The sequence below is a fragment of the Pelobates fuscus genome, chromosome 5, assembly GCF_036172605.1.
Source record: "Pelobates fuscus isolate aPelFus1 chromosome 5, aPelFus1.pri, whole genome shotgun sequence".
NCBI classification, from domain to species: Eukaryota; Metazoa; Chordata; class Amphibia; order Anura; family Pelobatidae; genus Pelobates; species Pelobates fuscus.
The window spans coordinates 96,792,752-96,815,420 of NC_086321.1; the positions used below are offsets into that span (position 1 = coordinate 96,792,752).

General features: G+C 39.8%; 1 protein-coding gene across 3 annotated transcripts in view; it reads left to right on the top strand.

The window, feature by feature from the left end:
* Positions 1 to 22,669, top strand: part of MAST4 (microtubule associated serine/threonine kinase family member 4) — a 503,913-nt gene that overhangs the window by 343,830 nt on the left and 137,414 nt on the right. The window lies entirely within an intron of this gene.

Consider the following 22,669-nt stretch of genomic DNA (forward strand, 5'->3'; position numbering starts at 1 on the left):
AGATCGGTAGGTGGGAGACCTGGTGCTCCTCTGGGGGTTTTGCGCCGGTGGTAGTGTAGAGCAGTGGTTGGATTTCCGTCCAGGAATTGTGTGATCTGGGTGTTATAGATAAGTCTGGTTCCAGTCCTATACGCTCCGTCCAGTACCCTGCCCTAGTGTGTAGTCGTGGGTAAGGTCACCTTAGAGGGGATCAAACAACGTCATAGCATTTCAAACATCATGAGCCTATGCAGTTATAATAGCAGCAATAACAACAGCAATAATAATAATAACAACCGGTAGCATCCCTTTCCCGCCCCAACCGTAGAAGCTACCTTACAGGCAGTTATTCCAGTTCCTCACCCCCTGGGTCAACCCCTATGGCCTTTGTCCCTGCAACCCGCCCAGTGTTGTGCGCCAGTGGTGAGTGTATTCTATTGTCTATATGGGAGTTAAGGGTGTGGGTTAGCTGTGGTTGGCTAGCGTTTTATCCTAGTCCCAAGATATATGCGAGGCTCGCTAGGGGTCGTACATGAGCGGGTTCCAGGTGTCCGTCCCGTGAAATCTACTGCACTTAGGTCACTCCCTGTAGCATCTATAGTATTAATCAGGTTGTCTGTGCCCCACTGATTTTAAACCAGTGTTAGTTGCCCCGGTGTCCAGTTCTGTACCCAGTCTGACATCCCCATTCAGAGAGTAGGAGGTGTAAAATAACAACATTAGATATGACGGGCAAATAAACATATAAAGGGATATATTAGCGAAACATTTATATGATAATATGGTAGTTGTGGGTACTTAGCAGTTGCGGATAGTCTCTGGATCCAGCTGTTGAAAATGTCCCATAGAACTGTCAAAGCAGCAGTGTTCAATGTTGTTTCATGCGTAGCAGCGTCCCATGTGTCAACGGTGGAGAGGAGGGTAACAGTGATGACATCTGGACAGGGACCAGGCAGTCCATGAACCCCTATTCCCCCTTCCCCTCCCACCCCAACATGGTTGAACCCTTGGGCCCTTGTATACACTTTTGGATGTGGGTTTGGGTGTCCGGGGCCGCAGAGGGGAATGAAAAACGAGGTCATCGGTGCAGCATGTGAGATGGGGTCAGAGCTGGGCAAGTCCGTAGGTCCATGGAGATGGGGTTTCTAGTACCCAGCCGGGGGCATCAGCAACGTTCTCGTGGCGGGTTTCGGGCAAGTCAGAATATTTGGCAGCGGTAGTCCAGTGTCGAGTTACAGTTCCGTGTAGACATCAGAGAGATGTGCAGTTCTGGGTTAGTGGGCCGTAAGACATTACGGGGTAGGGGTAGTTCCAGGGTGCGTGGGGTGGAAGCTATCCGATGGGGCAACGTTATCGCTGGTTGTCATTAGTCTTGTCCCCCTCTTTCTTCCCGGCGGTGGCGGGGTGGTTCCAGTGGGGACCGACCCCTGCGTCGACGTGACGCTCGTGGTGGTCTCGGGCCCGCCTCCAGCGGACCCAACACCCAGTCCGGTACAGTCACATGTGGTAGGCCGAGGTCCTCTAGGAATTTGGGGATCTCTTCCGGCCAGTGAATGGCTATCCATCCATTTTGGTGTTTCGCCATAAGGGCGAATGGGAAGCCCCATTTGTACGCAATGTTGCGTTCACTAAGGAGTGTGGTGATGGGTCTTAGTGCTCTTCTAGCCTCCAGGGTTATTGGGGACAGGTCATTGAATAAAGATACATGAGCCCCTTTGTATTCCCATGTGCGTTGGGATCTGGCCGCTTTCATGATGGCATCCTTGACTGCAAATGAGTGTAAGCAGCAGATGATGTCCCTAGGGCTGTCGTCTAAGGAGCGGGGTCTGAGTGCTCTGTGTGCCCTGTCATACCTGATCTCCATGGTGTTAGTGTCGGGCAAAATCAGGCGGAACAGGGCCGTCAGCTCGGTCTCAACTTGTTCCTCGCCATCTGCTTCTGGCAGGCCGCGTACCCGTATATTGCAGCGGCGTCCGCGGTTGTCTAGGTCCTCCGTCGTTCTCCGCAGTTGTAGGAGCATAGTGCCTTGACGGGCCACCGCTGTATCTGTGGCAGTCAGTCTAGCGTTAATGGCCTCATGGGAGCGCTCCAGGCCTTGCACGCGGGTACCTTGCGCCGCTACTTCCGTTCTAATGCCGGCTATTTCAGCTCGCAGGGCGTCCTGGATGGTCGTGGTCTGTACCAGCAGGTCTGCTTTGGTGACCATGTTGGCTGCTAGGGCGCGGATTTCATCCATGACCCCGTCCAGAGTGGAGGTAGACGGCGCCCCTGACATGGAGGAGGTAGACGCCATTTTGGGGCCTCCGGTTTCCTTATGTGGGTCCGCTGGAGAGTGAACGAAATCGTCCATCGGGCCCACCGGTTGTTGTGCTTGGGTTCCCCTTGGGGTTCTCGGAGGGTCCCCCCTGCGATTCCTTCCCATTAGGAGCAGTTTTAGCGTATTAAAAGGGCTTTGTTGGGACCGGTGGAGCGGAGCTCGAAGCTTAAGCGTCCATCCTGGTCGGCATCCAAGCCACGCCCCCCCACCAAGATTTTTTTTAACCTTTGTGATCCTTTTGCAATTACCAGAAAGTGTCTGAGAATTTTCAGAGCGTTCTTATCTTTTCTCAGACAATCTTGATCTTTCCATTATATTTAATGAAAGTTCTGTAAGTAGCTGAATATTGCTTACTGATAAAGATGTAAAATACACCTACATAAAAAACAGAGAAAACTCCATTTAACAATGAATGGCCCCTAATATTTGAAATGCACTCACAAGCTCAATATGTCATTCAGGCACATCAATATGGTTTTAAATCTTCTGAGAGTGGTAGTCATTCAGATATCCATATCCACGGAGGCATGTAAAGATATATAAACTGACATGCCCCCGTGGATATCGATATCTGAACAGAGTTTTCTCTGATTTTTATTTAGGTGTATTTTATATCTTTATCTGTTTGTTGAGGATTGAGAGGAATCCTTTTTCTACAACCTAAAGCTAAGAAGGGAAGTAATTACCTTTTTTTTATACAAAATTGTGTATCACTGCACCTGGGTGGTCTTTGACCTATTGGTCTTTTCTGAATATTTCTTACTGCCGTTTCTTGTTCCCTTAGGGTCCTGTCCTGCCATCCTGACTTTGTTCACCGGTTTCCCACTTTTGAGGACACCAGAGAACTGTCCTCATTTGACGCACTTGAACTATGCTCAGGGAGGGCACTAGGCTGCATATATCGGCCCTCAGTGGGCAAGCATGAATGACTGACAGGCAACCACTGACCTGGAAGTACTTTGGGTGACCCCCCCCCCCCCTTCTTGGTGGACATACCTCCTGTGGCACAAATTATGCAATTCACATCAGTAACCCATCCCTTTTTACCCCGCCCACTTATGTCTCACCAGAATGCTGTATGTGAAGGGTTGACAGTGGAACAGTTAGTCATTAGTAGTGGCATGTAGAGAAGGATATCTTTGTGGGGCTAAAATGCTAGGCAACAGTCTGAGCCTAAAGATAATTTATAGAATAATTATAATTTATGAATAACAATAGAAATAAAATGTGTAGTATTTTTGGTGTCTGCAATAGTTTGAAATCTATGCATAATGTCTGTAAAATTGCGGAACATCCAGACCATTGCAAGTTACACTCCTGGAAGTAGCCAATCTAGAATCACAAGTTATGCTGTAATAATTCCTTGATAAGTGATGACTGTACAATGAGTTATAATGTATTGTTATAACATGGTATAGGTCTTTTCCTCACTAGCATACAGACACTGATTTAACTGGTTCGCATCAGTTGATTAATAGCGGTTACTAATTAACAGGGATCTGTGAACTTAATGGCGTCCCAGCTTCTACATAAGTTTAATTAAAAACTTGCTGCTCAGACAGTCTGCCCATAAAAAAAATGTTCCTTCCTACAGAATTATTTTAGCAATCTTTCTGAAATGTAACATTTACAACTGCATTCATCTAAATCAATAGTGTCAGCACTAATAACAACCAAATTTGCTGTACATAAGGCATGTGCACATGTATCTTTTACTTTATATAGTTTTATTTTCCAACACGAGCTGTTCTAACCATTAAAAAAAAAAATAGATGTCACCTCTGAACTATATGATTAAATGATTGCCACAGTATCCCAAGATATTGATCATTCTTGGAGCTTTTTAAAGCTGTCACGTCTATGAAAGGCCAAGATGGGTCAGAGCTCCTGCAATACGTGATCCTTTTGTTAGGTACACACAATTAACAGGTAACGTTTCAGTCCAATATACAACCCTTTGGTCCTATATTGGACAAAAATGTTACCTATTAATTGTGGGCACCTAATAAAAGGAATATATATATATAACACACAACACTATGTGTGGCGAAAAAGAGGCACAGCACACCAACATCAAAACCTCATCCCAACTGTGAAGTATGGTGGTGGGGTCTGCTTTACTGCGTCAGGGCCTGGACGGATTGCTATCATCAAAGGAAAAATTAATTCCCAAGTTTATCAAGACATTTTGCAGGAGAACTTAAGGCCATCTGTCTACCAGCTGAAGCTCACCAGAAGATGGGTGTTGCAACAGGACAATGACCCAAAGCACAGAAGTAAATCAACAACAGAATGGCTTAAACAGAAGAACATACGCCTTCTGAAGTGGCCCAGTCAGAGTCCTGACCTCAACCCGATTGAGATGCTGTGGCATGACCTCAAGAAAGCGATTCACACCGGACATCCCAAAAATATTGCTGAACTGAAAGTTCTGTAAAGAGGAATGGTCAAGAATTACTCCTGACCGTTGTGCATGTCTGATCTGCAACTACAGGAAACGTTTGGTTGAAGTTATTGCTGCCAAAGGAGGTTCAACCAGTTATTAAATCCAAGGGTTCACATACTTTTTCCACCTGCACTGTGATTGTTTACTTGGTGTGTTCAATAAAAACATGGCAACATTTCATTCTTTGTGTGTTATTAGTTTAAGCAGACTATGATTGTCTATTGTTGTGACTTAGATGGTGATCAGATCACATTTTATGACCAATTTGTGCAGAAATCCATATCATTCCAAAGGGTTCACATACTTTTTCTTGCAACTGTGTATATATATATATATATATATATATATATATATATAGAAAAAAAGAGAAAAACCTTGCACTCCTACTTACAATTTTAATGACCCGGTGCTCGATTGCACTATTCAATATATATAAAGGATAATCAGCACTCCCAGGTTTTGTAGAAAAACAAACTTCTATTTATTCCGAAATGTCAACGTTTCAGTTCCTCTGGGGAACTTTCATCAGGACAGCAAGCAACAAACAAATGATGCACAAACTGAGTTTAAATAAGAACAACAATCAAAATAAACTTACAGATCAGCTGTGTATGGGGGCCGGCCATTCCAATCAACGAACACATGGGCAAACACCATCTGAAGTCCATGTCCCATTGCGCGCTGTGTACTTCCGTATGTGGGCTGGTTGCCAAGGTGATTATGACGCAAAGCGCCTGACTTTCACTCATTGGCTTACTCCCCAAGCGCCAGCGTTACTTGTAACCACGGAGATTCGAGCGCATGCGCATGAAACATAGAATTCCGATATAGTGTTAATTCCCGGAACGGATCAGAAATATAGCCTGTTGCCCTACCAAATACCTAATCGCATCATAAAAACAAGGATACATAACAGCCTCAAGCCCTTCTCCCATCTCTGGTTAAGTGTTGTGGTACTATATACATAATCAAACTAACATGACTGATCTATTTCGTGAAAACTGTGAATTATCGAAACTGTGACACCAAAAAGTCTACTGGGCATAAGGTAAAGCCTAACCTCTCTATGGGCAGGGGTGTTTCTATAAGAGTACCCTGGTGTGCCTAGGATACATTATACGATCAGGTAAAGCCTGACCCATCACTGGTGAAGGTAGTCTAAAGAGTGTAATACCGGACAACCTGTCTCTGGTATTGCTTAAGAGGAAAAAAAACTAAGTGAATTAATGTGAATTAAATTTGAACAATAACAAATATGTCTATGATGGACTGCTGGTGCTATAAAATGTACTAAAAATATTGGCCAAAAGTCAGTGCTATAAATGCTATAATATTCATCATCTAGTTGTCTAATATAGTGGAGAGTGTCTATAGTGACCATAATCTCCATCCCTATCAGTCAAAATAATGATATAGTACGAAATCAGTAAAAGGATAAGGGAAAAAAAGGCAACAATATACCCCAGTTGAAATATAGATAAGTCAGCATCTGTCTAGCAGTCTATAGTGAAAAAGATGTATATGTATGTTGTATACTCAAAATTATTAAAAACGTAATTATATAGTAATGTAAGCTTAAAAGTCCGGCACCTGGACTAAAGAGTAATATTAATGAAGAAATTCATATAAATTCCTCCAGTCTGATACTTAATATTTAAAGAAAAGAAATGTATGATAATTTTTCATTAAGTCCAGCAGGACCTGTTGAAAAGAGAGTTCATTCTAGTTTTTGTATTTTTTACTGTTTTTGTATTTTCACACCTATAGACAGAGGCGTAACTACAAACCACAGGGCCCCTGTGCAAAATATTTTTTTTTTTTTACAAATTAAGACTTATGGTGTCAACCCAAAAATTATGGATTGCATGTCTTATGTGTAGTATATTTGGCTGTACATATTACATCAAGCTGTTTTGTATGTATTACAGGTAGATGACGCTGTTTTATATACCCATCATAATTATCAATCTTTCACACAACCTAAAATGTCTGAACATTGTGAAATGGAAAGATTGAGGTTCTGATTTCATAAAGATGAATGATTCCATAAAACATACAAGAGGATACATAACATTGAAGAACGCACTTTGGGAAAATATTGTGCACTGGAGCTTTAGAAAGTAATTATTCTAAACCATGAGACTGAAAGTAGAACATTTTTGAGTGTCTACCGATACCCGGAATATCATTATTTTCCCCTAATAATAAACATATGTGATTCAATACGGTTAGAAAAACTGTCAGACTTATTTATCTATAGAAGTCACTATTTATGTCTGAGGGAATCATTTGGAAAGTCTTTCTAACAGTATTGAATCAAATGGAAAGCTCATTAAATCGAGGCCAAAATGCCGTAAACGCCATCTACCTTTTGGAAAAATCTTTCCGTCTACAATATCACTTATTTTATGTCTTATGCCTGTCGTCTGCAGTCTGCCCTTGACATATGACTTCACATATGTTTCTCTCTCATTCCAGTGAACTGGCATGGCTCCAGTCTAAATAGATAATGTTTGTTCCATCTCATTTAGTCCTAGTTTGAAATTTGACCCTTCCTCCATTGTGTATACTAGAGATATAGATGTGGTCTCTTCTGGTGAATGATGGGTTAGATAAGCTTATACATGGATTGAAGCACTCCCTACCCATGACATGGTAATGGGCAGATTTCGGGGAAATGTCAGTTTTCCCTTGAGGGATTTCTACTAAATAAGGCCCCATAAATGTAGCATATAAAACGTGATGATGTGGTATGAAAAGTGGTTGAAAGTACTCAAAGGGCCACTCACCATTACTACCAGCTGGCACATTTCATTGATGACTCCTCTCCTTTTATATCTTTGCATTTTTCTTTAGTATATTTTAATGAGTATCCTATGGCAAGAGATATGCAAATGATTGCTGCAAAAAACTTGCAGATAACATGTGATTGGATGACCTGTAAGCTTAACTTCTGTGACTGGGAAAATATTTAAAGGGCTATTAAGGGATAATATTCAGGAATTCATTGGGAAGAACTTTATTAGTAATAATCAGCATGGTTTTATGAAGCACAGGTCGTGTCAAACTAACCTAATTGCATTCTACGAAGAAGTAAGTAGAAGTATAGATCAGGGTGTTGCAGTGGATGTGTTCTACTTGGATCTTTCCAAGGCATTTGATACGGTTCCTCACAATAGGTTAGCCTTCAAACTAAAAGATGAATATTCTTGTTCTTGGGCAGTACAACGAGTTGTCATTAATGGTAATTTTTCAAGCTGGACAAAAGTGGTAAGTGGTGTCCCTCAGGGATCTGTTTTGGGACCGCTTCTATTTAACATATTTATAAATGATCTTGAAATAGGCATTGAAAGCCATGTTTCGGTGTCTTCAGATGACACAAACTTTGTAAATTAATAAAATGTGAGCAGGATTTTGCTTTGCTGCAGAGGGGTTTAGATTTAGACTGGGCACTAAAATGGCAGATGAAATGTAATGTAGAGAAATGCAAAGTTATGCACTTCTGGGTAAAGAATGCACAAGCAACTTGCACCCTAAATGGTAGTGAATTAGGGATAACCACACACGAGAAGGATTTGGGGATTGTTATAGACTACAAATTAGGCAGCAATATGCAATGTCAATCTGCAGTAAGGTTTTGTTATGTATAAATAGGGGCATAAATTCTCGGCACGCAGATATAATGATGCCTCTTTATAAATCGCTGGTAAGACCACACCTTGAATATGCTGTGCAATTGTTGGCACCTGAACTAAAGAAGGATATTATGGCACTAGAAAAAGTGCAGAGGCAGGCTACAAAATTGATCAAATTAATGGAGCATTTTAGTTATGAATAAAGGTTAAAAAATGTAAATCTCTTTCGTTTTGGAAAAACGGCACCTAAGAGGGGATAGAATAACATTATACAAATATATTCTGGGCCAGTAAAAACCATTATCTGGAAATCTATTCATAAATAGGGCTATACACAGGACACAAGGTCATGCATCTAGGCTGGAAGAAAGGAGATTTAATCTAAGGCAAAGAAAAGGTTTTTTTACAGTAAGAACTATAAGGATGTGGAATTCTCTGCCTGAAGAGGTGGTTTTATCAGAGTCTATACAGATGTTTAAACAGCAATTGGATAAATACTTGCAAAAACATATCATACAGGGATATAATTCCTAATTAGTGGGGTAATAGCTGCTTGATCCAAGGAGATATCTTACTGCCATTTTGGGGTCAGTACTTCAGACTGTTTTTTTTTTTTGCCTTCTTTTGGAACAACAGTAAAAACATATGTGAGGAAGGTTGAACTTGATGGACACAAGTCTCTTTTCAGCTATGTAACTATGTAACATTGCATTGCTTTTCAGATTTATTTATTTTATTTCATACATAACCACCCATGGTTTTCCTATTCCCACTAACTTTGACCTGCTAGTATAGAGTGGACGTACTTATTAGAAGAAACAAATTGAGTAAAACTATTGGCAGGAACATTATCAGATCTAAGGTTGGAAACTAATACTAAGGAACTCTGCTTGTTTCCTTGCTGCTAATGAATAAGCAATAAAGTTGTGAAACGTGAAGCATGCCTTAACCTTTCCATCCAGGTAGACTGTCTGTACCGATAGTTATTTCAGTACAGCATTGGCTGTTTGTTACATCTTATACCCAACGCAACTGTCCTTTAATAGTTAACTTGAATTTAGCATAGTCTCCAATGTTCCTTTGCAATCACAGTGGCACTTTCTTTATAAGGTAGGCCATATTTTGTAAAAGCACTGGTTTCTTTTCTTTTTATTCTTTCCTAAATCTGCCGAAAAGATTGGACCATTGTATTCAATAATATAGCTGTTTTACAGTGAAAATATAAAGCAAAGTATGTGACAAATGTGTGTTACCCAGTTCTATTGGTGAGATGGTTCGCAATACCTTATTTTTATAAACCGGGATCATAGATTGTTGTCTTTCATCAATTGCTGCTTCTTTTCTCTTATCCAAACCAAAAAAAAACCACACAGTGCAGATCATCGGCTGCAACTAAGGAAAGGGGTGTACACATAAACACATATGTGAAATACTCACATTTCACAGAGCCCTATCAACCCTGGCTCTGAGTAAGAGAGGCTTATTGGAGAGGAAATAGATCTCATAGGTAGCTGTCCAGAATGGCAATTTAATCTTCTTAAACATGCACTGTATAGGAGACCCAAACAGTATAAATGCTACTTCATTGACACACAGATTAAAATATATATTCTTTTCTTTTATGTCTGTTTTTTTTTCTCCCTTATTACATTTTTTTTAAACTTTATGTTGAAGTCTTAGATTTCATTTTCCTGAATGTTGATGAAAAGAAAATCAGTAGAGTGTTAGTACTTATCGAAATGTCGATATCTTGATCCTAGTGTTCTGATTTGATTCTTTGAATATCGGTTTGTTATATATTCCTGAAGTTACTCTTCCTTCTGTAAATACATACTGATCAGGGCTCAAAATGACGAGTCTTAATTACTAGACATGCCTAAACCGTACTCACCATTGCTAGCCTGGAGAATCCATGGCACACCTTCGAAGTGGGAGTTTTTACTCGCCAGGGCAGCATTTTCACTTGGCAAATTCGCAGGTGAAATTTTGAGCCCTGCTGATATTATAAAGGGTGTCATGAAAGAAAAAAACTGTAAAGTTCAGTTTAACTCAGGAACACTTCTGGTGTACTCACAGAACTCTTTACTGAATAAACCATCTGTCTAAGGAAATTACATCCACTGCATGTGCATCCATGTGTGTACAGATGATAGGGAGCTCTTGTGCACATACTCCAACGATATCCCTAGGACAGCTGTGTTTAACTGTTTGTGGGCAGTATTCCATGCCAACCTGCTAAATAAAAGTGCTACATGACAGAACAGCTTGTAGCCATGGGTTATGTGACATTTCTTTCAGACATGTCAAATAGTACTCCAAAATTATAAATGTAAAACAAAAATATTTTGCTTATCGGCTGTGGTTATTGAGTTAAGTTCTTCCCTCCATCTAAGACTCACAATATTTTGGAGACACTGTTTTCTCTTTGACCCTTTATGGACCTATTCTTTTTTTTCCCACTTAAGGATCAAAGCAATATTTGCATTATTGCTCTGTGTGTGTTCAACCGCTATTTCCATCTTTCTCATTTACTGCACCAATGCATATTATATATTGTTTTTGAAAGGGCTTTAACATGATGTGACTTATACATATATAAATAATAATTTCTTATTAAAAAAAAAAAAAATACACAAAAATACAACAAAAAAAATAAAATAATTCTTTTTTTTCACAGGCAACAATAGTTTGCATAATTAGTTGAGCTTAAGAAAAGTAATTCAATATAAATGTATTTGTTCTGGTTTACAGAGTATATAATACGTATAGGATTTCAGTTTATTTTTTTGTAGTAACAGGGCACAAAATACAAGGGGTAAAATTACATTTCAATGAGGAATGATTTTCGAATTTGGTATGTTTGTCTTGTGAGTTTAATAGCCATCACAGGAAACAAAATTGCCACACAAAAAAGTATACATTTATTTAAAGTAGACTATTTACGTAAAGGTATTTTGACACTTATGTAGCCATTTAACTGCCAATCTCTACTAAATATTGTAGTAAAAGTTTTTATTCTGAGGATTGTTTAATACATATTTTGTAAACCTGATGTGTGCTACTACTCTGCAAAACCCCATATTGTGTTCAGCCACATCTTCTGAGTACAAATATACTCCAAATGCCTTTGTCACTATCCTGGGAAACTACAATGCCATATAAGAGACCTGAACATTTCAGTTTTTACAGATGGAATTCTGAGATAAATTTTCACTGTTAGAATTTTTATAGATGCTTTAGATTGACCTATGTCTCGTTTGGGTTTTTATATCAGATTGACTGTTGAAATTATCCCACAAAGGTCACCATTTGTGATAGTAGACATTCAAGGGTATATCAAATCAGATATATTTGTACCTTTGTGTATTGCCATTTTTTTTTTGTGATCATTTCAATTTTTTATTATTATTTTTTTCATACTCTTTTTAAGTTAACTGACCATTTCTGAAATCTGATATGTACCCATGTGATCAAACAAATCAATGCCCCCCCAATGTATGCCTTTGGCACTAATTTGCCAAGTTACAGTGCCATATGTAAGAGACCTATCCTTTTTAAGTATTTACAAAAAGACTTTTCATCAATTCATTTGATGGGCCTAATCTACATTACAGGCATTGTAGCAGTTTCACAGTTCAAATCACCTCATGAATGCATACCATTTGTAAAAGTAGAAACCATGGGGTAGGTCATATGTTATATTTTGAGCCTTATTATACAGCCATTTTAGCATCAATTTCTTTCAAAGTTTATAGCATTATTTTATGTTTGCATTTTTTTACATGCACATTGCAATTTAGCTGTATAGTTTGTAAACTTACCATGTCCTACTGTAATAAAAATCGGTAATTTGTGCTTGGCTATATCTCCTGTGTACAGAATGACCTCCTTCTTACAACCTTGTCAAGTTATTGTAAAAATACAGTGCTGAATGTACAACCTGCCCATTGAAGTTTTTTTGTAATTTTTTAATAAAATGACAAATTGAAGATGGGTCTACGTTGCATTTAAGTAGCTCACATATGTAAATTATTACATTTGCAAAAGTTGTCACCATGAGGACTCTCACATGAAATATAAAGATTTGGTATTCATTTTTATTTCTACATTTTTACATACTAGTATTTTTATGCGTTAATTTTTTTTTTTTATCTCGTGTCGAATTGTAATATAATTATCTTCACTATACTCTGCAACATCTCCTGAGTAGAACAATACCCCACATGTATACATTTTCAAAGTGACAATCTTAACCCCAATCAAAACCCTCAATCCTAAACCTAATCCTAATCACAACTCTAACCCTAAATCTAATAATAAACATAACCTTAATCCTAACCCATACCTTATTCAATGCCTAAACATAATGTTAACCTAACACTATGCATAGTGTTAGAAGGATTCCCTCTGATGTCAACAGAGGAATTCCCTTGCTGGCCCTAATCCAAATGAAAACATGAACCCTAATCTGAAACTTAATCCCAATCCTTAATTTAATTCTAAACCCATTTTACCTAACCTAATAATAAATCAAATACTAAACGTAATATTTATATTAAACCTAATCTTAATCCGTAATTTAATCCTAATCCCAAAGTTTTCGCTCTGCTGATATTAGCAAAGGGAATTTGAAGCTAGACAGAGTGGTATGTTGCTGCCATCTACAGGCTATTTTCAATGTGACTGCGTTTTATCTTTAAAAGGATTCTGTAGTGTTTAGAATGCAAATCTGTATTCCTAACACTATAGTGTACTCTGTATCCCCCTCCCTTGCACCCCCTCCCCTCCCACAGCTCATGAAGGGTTAACAAAATCCTTTAGTAACTTAACCTATACCAGCGCCAATGTCCCTTGGTGCTGTGTTGGTGCTTTGCCTCCTCCGATGTCATCCGACGGGGGGATTTAATGCGCATGGGTGGCGAGTGCATTAGGCCTTCCCTGTAGGAAAGCATTGGATTTCACTGATGCTGGATATCCTCATGCAGAGTGTCCTCATCGTGGCTAAGCTTGATCACTCAGCTGTAGTGTTCTCTATCGATTTAAAGTGCTGTGTACAGTGCTGAATTTCAGCATCGAATGCAGTTAATCAAAAAGTCTGTGGCCCCTAAAAATAATCCAGCTGACAGAGTGGAGCCCCAGGTATCTATTATCTGAGCAAGAATTTAACCTTCCTTACACTGCATTGTAACAATGGGGATTTAAAAGCCTATTTAAATCCTTGAATGTAGCGCTCACTTTGAGCATAGGTAAGTCTGAGGCCACTAATTCTGACCCCAGCTGATAAAAGGAACCCTCAGGTATCATAAAATACCTGGGGTTCCTTGGTACCAGCAGGGATTTAACCCCTGCTGGTACTTTTACTGCATGACGGTTTATGCAGTCACTGAACATTAAAGCCCTGGACTGCATAAGGGCATAGACCGCCATGTGGCCCTTAAGTGGTTAAGAATGAGTGCTTATCTGTTTACTATTCCTCGTTGGAACCGTGAAAACACTTGATTTGCTTTGTGTGATCATAAATGCTAAAAAGGCAGTAGAGGGCTGTAAAAAAAATAAATAAACCAAGCAACTCCATGGCTGATTTATTGGTAAAGCCAATAACACTGATATTTAATTACAAAGCTCAATTATCAAAAGCAGGCCAGGGGCACACGCACTGCATCATAGACTCCAGAGTTTCCTTTATTAGATTTAACGGCTGCCTAAGCAATGGAAGAGGCTGGTGAAAAGATCATTATCGTGTTACTAATGTCGTGTCCATGAGCAGATATATTTCTAAATATTAACAGGGCATCCGGTGATTGCTACAAGAGGTCATGGACATTAAGAAAAAAAATAAAACAGATGAGATCTTTATAAGATGCAAGCTTCAGGTTACTATTTATTATATTAAAACAGCAGGGTGCGCCAGAGAGACAGAAGCTCAATAGGGAGATTGGGAAGAAAAGGAAACACAATTTATTTTAAATTGGGATATGAACACCGCGATAATAAACTTCCCAGATTGCTGATGGTATAGCTAGGCTCCTCCAGCTGTTAAGGACATTTCTCAGAAGCTGGCTTAGCATAACAGCAAATAGTTCAACACAACTGGATTGTTAATGGTAACACCTCATTGTTCAACATAAAAAAATAAAAATGTAAGTTTGCTTTGTTTAAGCAGAATATAAGCCAGCAAGACTGTACATTAAATTAAAATAAAAACGTCTATATAATCAGCATGTACTCTAAATGATCTGAGACAGATTGCTTTAGTAAATGGAATTCTTCCTTCGCGTTTTTACTTGTATCTCTTATAAATCAGATATATGCAGATATCTGAAAAAGAAGACGGCAGCGCTTCTTGGATTGTTATGTGCACAAAGGGCTACACAAGTGATTTGTTTGATGGACAAACACAAACATTTTGGGATTAATCCACTGAAGGGCATTTGCACTGATAAAGGGATAAGTCCCGAAATGTTTGTATTTATCTGTGCCCTTCAAGTAAATCACTTGAGTAGCACTTTGTGCACGTATCAATACAAGGAGGGCTGCCGTTGCTTTTTTCCCTATTTTTGCATGTATTCTTTCCCTCCTGCATTAGCAATAGAAGGTCGAGCTGACAGCAGCACAGAGGTATCTTTGCCTTATATTTTCAGTATACATTATTCCTGACCTTGTTTACCACTGGGGCCACACTTTAAATCAGATGGAGCCTGAGGTCTAGGTAGCTGGTGAAGGAACATGTAAAAATGTGTGTCCGTGTCATAGTTAAAGTCCATATTTTATGAACTTCATCCCGTCAATGCGGCATACATGTATACACGATTGTCAGGGTCTGCACCCATACCACACACTGGTATATGCATGATTGCAACCATTGCAAATTAACTTAGTTCATTGCAAACAAATTGCTGGTGCTACCTTTTACCTGTCACATCATGCCCTTCCCAACACTCACCATGTCACAGTCACTCCACACATTAACCCCTCACACACAGGCACATTGCCAAAATCATCCTGTCATACTCACCCTGTTACACTCACTCTGTCAGAACCATCCTGCCACAGTCACCCTCATAAACACTCAGGCCCCATCAGGCACATGCACCACACCACAGATAGTAACCTTAATACTCACACAATCACCCCTCATACACAACACAGCCCCACCATAAACACAATGCACATAGCAAGACCACAAGCAGCCTCCCCCATACACACAACACACTGCAAGCAGCTCTCTACACAAATACCCTCACAGACATAATAAGACATTGAGATACACAGACACAGATATGCATTGCAGGCACAGTGATGGATAAACATACAGACAGACATAGACTCATATAGACACATAGTTGGACGTGTACACACAGCTAAACACACTCTCAGACACTGTCAGACACACTCACTCAAAGACTCATGCATATTTGTCAAACATATACACAGCCAGACATAAATACACACTTAGACACAATAGATACACATACACTGTATATATACTGTACATATATTAGGGTTTTCTTGCCATCAGAAATCTGTGTCCCTTAAATATTGTCCGTGCCCCCTCACCTACATAAATACTCTTTTCCCCACACACAGATAAACACACATACATTGTCATATACACAGTCTTTTAGAATACATACATACTCCTTATCAGGCACAAACACACAAAGTAATGCACACACACTGTCACATAGACAGGTACACAATGTTAGACACACATGCCACACACAGCGTTGGACATGTACATACAGCCAAATACAGTCTGACACACCCACCCAGAGACTCATGCATATTTGTCAAACAGACACACAGCCTGACATAAACATACACATACAAGAGATACATATACACTGTCAAACTGACAGCCAGAGACTCATACATACAGTCAATTTGTTTTTCTGCAAACCTTTTGGTAGGAAAGGGTTTAAAGAGACCAGGAAGTTGATCCCTAGATGTTGCAGAACTACAACTCCCTTGGTGTGTTGACAGCCTTACAGCTGGTAAAGAATCAAGGTTATTGCAGTCCGGCTTTTGGCAAAGTTTCCAAAATTAACACTGTAGTGTTAGGAATACAAACATGTATTTCTAACTCTATAGTGTTCTCACTAGTGAGATTATTGCACTCCCCCCCCCCCCCCCCCCACGGTTAAAAAATATTTCTTACCTCTCGCAGCACACTGGTCCCACTCCTTGGCTGAGGTCATCGGTGCCAATCCAATGCTTTCACCTAGGAAACCGCTCTGTGCTGCCACAATCAAATACTCTCTATGAGTAACATTTGATTGAGAACAGTCTGAATTCGTTCTCATAGGGGAGCAAATCTAGTGGCTGTCAGAAAGATGGCCACTAGAGGTGTGTTTAACTCTGTAATGAAAACATAGCGTTCCTATAAAATGGCCATGTTTACATTACAGGGTTAAAATGGCAGGAGTATTGCACCCGGACCACTTAACTGAGAAGAAATGGTCTGGGTTCTTTTAGTGGTCCATTAGGTGGCTTACAAAATAGGATAGAGCTCTTGCATGAAAAACCTCTAGTTTCTGTCAAACTGATTGAGAAGACCTAACAAAAACAGGGGGACCGGCCTATAGCCCTCTAAGGCGTATCTATTGCAGTAAGTGATTATGGTGCTTGGAGAGTTTATTTATTTATATATATATATATTTTTTATCTTTTTAGCAACAATTTAAGCAACTTCTGGCAGTAAAAGGTTTGATAGGTTATTCAACATCAATTTATTACTGAGCCTTATTAGATATTGTTTTAACTGAGTCATAAAGGTGAGCCAGCTCCAGTCTAATCAGAAAAAGATGAAAGTCACATATTAGCGGTCAAATATCTGCAGTGTGGTAATGCATTAGCTTAAAGAATGTGACTTTGGACGCTGAGCATGAAAAATGTAAAGGTACATATCTGTTTTACAGAGGTCATAGTTTATGGATGACGTACTCTGTGTGCAATAGAACTGCTGTGGTATTCCATTTCAATAGATGAGCTCTGCACAGGGGTGTTAAAGGGACACTCCAGTCATAATTAAGTTATTATGGTGCGAGGATACTCCTGGACACTGGCTTACCTGAAGGGGTTAAACACTTAACAAACAGTTTAACCCGAAAAGTGTTAAAAATGTACAATTTGAGCAGATACCTGACCTTTAAAAAAAAAAAAAAAAAAAAGTTGTTTGCTTTGCTTTCACTGTGCGAGCATAGCTGACAGTATTGCTTTTTAAAAGTCCTGAGTTTAAGTGTGGACTGCAATGTGAATACTTCTTCCTGTTAATATAATAGACTGGCATTTATTATCATGTTTTTGTGCAAATTGAAATAGATTTATGTTGGAAAGAAAAAGCTAATTTTTAAACTAGTAGAGCATTAGCAGTGAATTTTTTTGGTAAACACATGTGCCTTCTGCCCAGCCCTATGGTTTGCTACACTGGTATGTAGTGCAATGGCTTTTAATCTTTATTGAAAAGGTCCTGAATTATATACATGGCTTTAGCACGGTGACCCCCATGGGTATTGTTGTGAGGAGACTTAGAGCTCACACAGTCAACCGCTTATTAAGAAATAAAATCAATGCAATATAGTAAAAATAAACAGTAGAAACCGCCACTAAACCATAATTAAATGGGCTGTGGAAAATGTAATTATTTTACTAATAAGATTTGTATCACACACTATATATTTATGGAATGGCATTGCATTATCTGTCCGTTTGAGGGCAGCGTAGAGGATAGCAACCAAATGACAAGGAGAGAATGTAGCAGAACTGGAGGTGAGTGGAGTGTGGCCCTTTAGGCAGGGCCAGATTAAGAGCCCTGTGGGCCTGGTGCTGACAATTATGAGGGGCCTAAGTACAGAATCTTCTCGACCAAAAACACTAAAACAGTCATACCTCTCAAGCATTATGTATCTGGTGGATATGTTGCCGGAGGGAAACTCATAGGATGCAGCTATAAAAAAACTCAGATTCTCTTAAAATATGTTAATCTCTCTCTAATTCATGCTTACATTTTTAAGTAATTCCATACCCTCTAACTGCAGTGTCCAGTGAAGCAGGAAGTCAATGGGCAGTGCAAATGGGTGGGCCACTGACGCGGATCATGTAACCAGAACCTCTTGTCTGCCCAAAGAATTGGAAGGCTAGTCTGGCATGAATACATGTCAGGCTGCCTGCCAATCATGCATGCTGGCCAACAGCATCCTGAGCTTGGCATAAATGTGTCTAATTATGCGCTCGCTCCATGCTTTCTAAGGACTGTCCCCTAGCACTCACATGTCCACTTGTCTCCTTACCTTCTTACTAGCAGACAGAAGCACACAGAGAAAACAATAACTATCCCTTACTGAGATAGTGAGTGATATACTAAAGTGCCTGAATAAAAGCAGCGCAACACAAAAAGTGGAATACCTTAATCCACAATAAAGTTGTTGTAGAGATAAAAAATAATAATAGAAGCAATATTTAGACTCCTCAAAAGCATATAAGCAAAATTATAGAAAGTCCAAGTATAAAAGTCCAAACTCCAGCTAAACACGTTTCACTCTTGTATGAGCTTCCTCAGTAGCTGTGAAGTAGCCTCAGGAATCTTCCACTTTATAAGTGTTCTAAAGTTAATTCGGATCCTCCCTTTGGGGTCACAGGATGTGTAATTATCCAATCATAAGGTCAGAGTCTCTTTCAAATTGCTCATACTGATCACCTGTGGTAAAAAAGCTTACATTGGCTGAATTGCCTGTCAATCAATTAAAAAACTTGATTAGAACGAATTCGATTGGTGGTTGGATGGGGCTGTCTTTTTCAAATTTCTTATACTGACCACCTGTGTTAAAAAAACTTTCATTGGCTGAATTGCCTGTCAATCAATTAAAAAACTTGATTAGAACAAATTCTATTGGTGGTTGGATGGGGCTGTCATGCATAGCACCCATTCAGGGCAGTGGTTGGCGGAAGTGACATCACTTCCGCCCTCCAACATCTTCCCGAATGTCATTATTAATAAAAACAAAACAAAAAAAAAACGGAATAAATATTAACAAAGTGAAATAAATAAATAGGTACAATAACAGAGAGGTATCCCTCAAATATAGAATAAAAGGGATTACCAAAATGGGGGTCGATTAAAAACTTACTGGATGAGGAAGTGCAATCAAGACAAACTCCTCCCATTGGAATTCAAGACTTCATTTTATAAAAGGACATAAAACCAAATAGCATAAAAAAATTTCCGATGGTACAAATATAATATTGCAGATGGTACAGATATAATATGATAATGTTAAATATATGTTGAGGATAATTAAAGGAAATGACAGAGTTCGAAATCTACATTTAAATCTTTGGGTTGTAAAGTCCCAAGGCTAAAAATCCACCTCATTTAATTTTGAGCTAAAATTTTATTAAAATCACCGCCTCTCCAATTTCCTAAAGTTTTGTGTATGACCATAAATATTATCCCCGGAGCATTGCTGTTGTGTGTAATCTTGAAATGATTGGATACACTGTGTCCTTCATATCCCTTCTTAATGTTCCTTATATGCTCTTCTATTCTAAAATACAAGTTACGTTTTGTGCGGCCTACATACTTGAGGCCGCATGGACATTCCAACAGGTACACTACATTGGTTGAATGGCAAGTGATGAGATTGTTTATGTTGAACTCTTCATTTTCTTTAGTACTTTTGAATTTCCCTATGTGTCTTTTTTTGCTTCCAGTGTTCCTGCACGCCAAACATATTCCACAACCAAAGAAACAGCAGACAGAAGCACCTGGTATACAGTCTGAGACAGAGAAAAGGTGGATGTAGTGAGTGTAGAATAAAGGGCTACAGTGTTAGAGAGATAAAAGTCAGCATTACTTTAACTAATTTCACTTCAGCTAGTCCACACAAGTTTTGTTTCCATATATCCCTCTTAAGTTTCCCTTCTTAAGCAAGAGTATGTGAAGAGTAGTTAGGGTTGCCAGCTTTCTTGTAAAAAAAATACAGGCCTTACTAATTTGCATAACTAATTATGTATGTGGGACATCATATGATGTAAATCACAAGGAGTGACAAAGAAAATTCTGGGAAATAATAAAAAAAACTACTTAGTTTGATTCTGCTGTATAGATGGATTGCTCCCAGTGTCTCCCTGTGTCCCCATGTCACCCATTGTCCCCTAGTGTCTGTGTCCCCATGTCTCCCAGTGTCCACATGTCACTAGGGGACACTGCCAGACATGGGGACACTGAGACTATGTATGTCTTCTGGGTACACTGGGAGACATGAGGAAACAGAGACACCAGGGACACTGGCTGGGAGACATGGGAAAACTAAGACACTTGGGGACATTGTGTGTCTCCCAGTGTCCCCAAGTGTCTGTGTCCCCATGTGTGTCTGTTTCCCCATGTCTCCCAGCATCCCCTAGTGTTTCAGTGTCCCCATGTGTGTCTGTTTCCCCATATGTGTCCCCATGTCTCCCAGCATCCCCTAGTGTCTGTGTCCCCTTATGTTTCAGTGTCCCTATCTGTCACCATGTTTGTGTGTGTCAATGACTCTGTCCCCATGTGTGTCTGTGTCCCCGTGTCTCCAAGTGTCTCAGCGTCCACAGAGGTCTCCATATGTCCCCAGGTCTCTGTGTCCCCATGTCTCCCTGCAGTCTTTACCCCACCCCTCACTTCCCTGAGCTGCTGTCTGGACTCTCTGTGCTGTGTAGCTGCTCCCCCACAGATCAGTGAGTAGAGAGATGCAGGTATATGCTGTAACTTCCTATCCCTGCCTCTCTCCACACACACAGCGACCCCTACTGGCCGTTAATGGTATTGCAGGTGTCTCTGTTTATACTAAGTAGAATACCGTCATTTGTATTACCGGTATTACTGCATTATCGGCACCGGCCAGTCAGCCTCAAATAAATACCGGCCAAGTGAACAACGCTAAGAGTAGTGTGTAAAAGATAAAATAAAATGGGCCTATTCCATGGGCCTGGAGCTGCAGCTCCATCAGCCCCTATGTTAATTCGGCCCTGCCTTTAGGAGAGATCAAGAGACAAGCTGAAGTAGAACTTACTCTGGGAGGCCATATGTTTTTTTTTTTTTTTAAATGGGTTTTAAGGGACTTTTTAAATGACTAAAGACCATCTATCTATCTGTAATTACACTCACACACAGATATAGTGTTGTTGTGAGGCTCGTACTTCTTTGAACAGTCCTCTTCAATTTACGGCAATGAAGCTGCTTATGAATAACAGATTAAGCAAAATGTTACAATGTGGATGCCAACTAAACAGTGCTTTGCTCTGTGATACAATGTTTGCTGTGATAATTGACTGCAATCAATTCAATTCAACTTGAAAAAGTACATTATTTATGAAACGAGTTGATCTGTCCACTTCAACACAATTTATGTGAGTCTTTAAACATTTTTGTTTTCTTTATGTCATGAATTGTTTCTAATCCGTTTCGAATAAAGGAAATATTTTTAATAGATTGGCAATAGTATCTTTTTGATGATAGGACACAATGTTTTCATGCTTTCGTTTATATAAACAACCCCTGTGAACCTCTGCCTTCCCTGCTCCACTTTGGCTTTAAAAGGACAGTTAAAGCACCATAACAACTTCATCTAAATGAAGTTGTTATGGTTCCAAGAGGTCCCTGGGTGGACTTTTACCAGAATTTACCCCAAAGTTGTCTCCAGCACTGATCTTGACTCCCCCCAGGCGACATCCTGCAGGGTACTGCTGATTGGCGGAGAGCGGTGTTTCTCATCAAGTCGATTTTATAAATGGGGAGTCACTGATTGCCTAAGAGCATCAGCTAACCACTCTCAATCAATCAGCAGTGCCCCTGCCCAGTGGCGCTCCCTGAAACTGAGATTTCAGAAGCTGAATGACGCCTGGGGGGGGGGGGGGGGGGAGGGAGTTGAAATAGGCGCTGGAGGCAACTTTGGGGTGAAACCATTTACCTCCTTAAGGTAGGAGAGCGCCCGGGGGCCTCCTGGCACCATAACAACTTAATTTAATACAGGTTTTAACAAGGGAGGTACAACAGCTGCAGTTGTTCACAGCTGTAACTCTAAATCAAGCAGGGGGGCGGTGGTATATGAAACCTAGTTTTGTCAAAAGACTTTGTTTTGAAGCTTGTTTCTGTTGTACAGAAAAATGGAACGTGTTGGTGTCTGTTATCTAGAGATGAATCATTTGTCTCCCTGATTTTTCTGTAATTGGTGGGTCAGAGGAAGTTAGCAGCAAGGAAGCAATGTGTGTGATTTGGAAGGTATGGTTTGACAATCTCTGTGGCAGGCATGTTTCAGCACG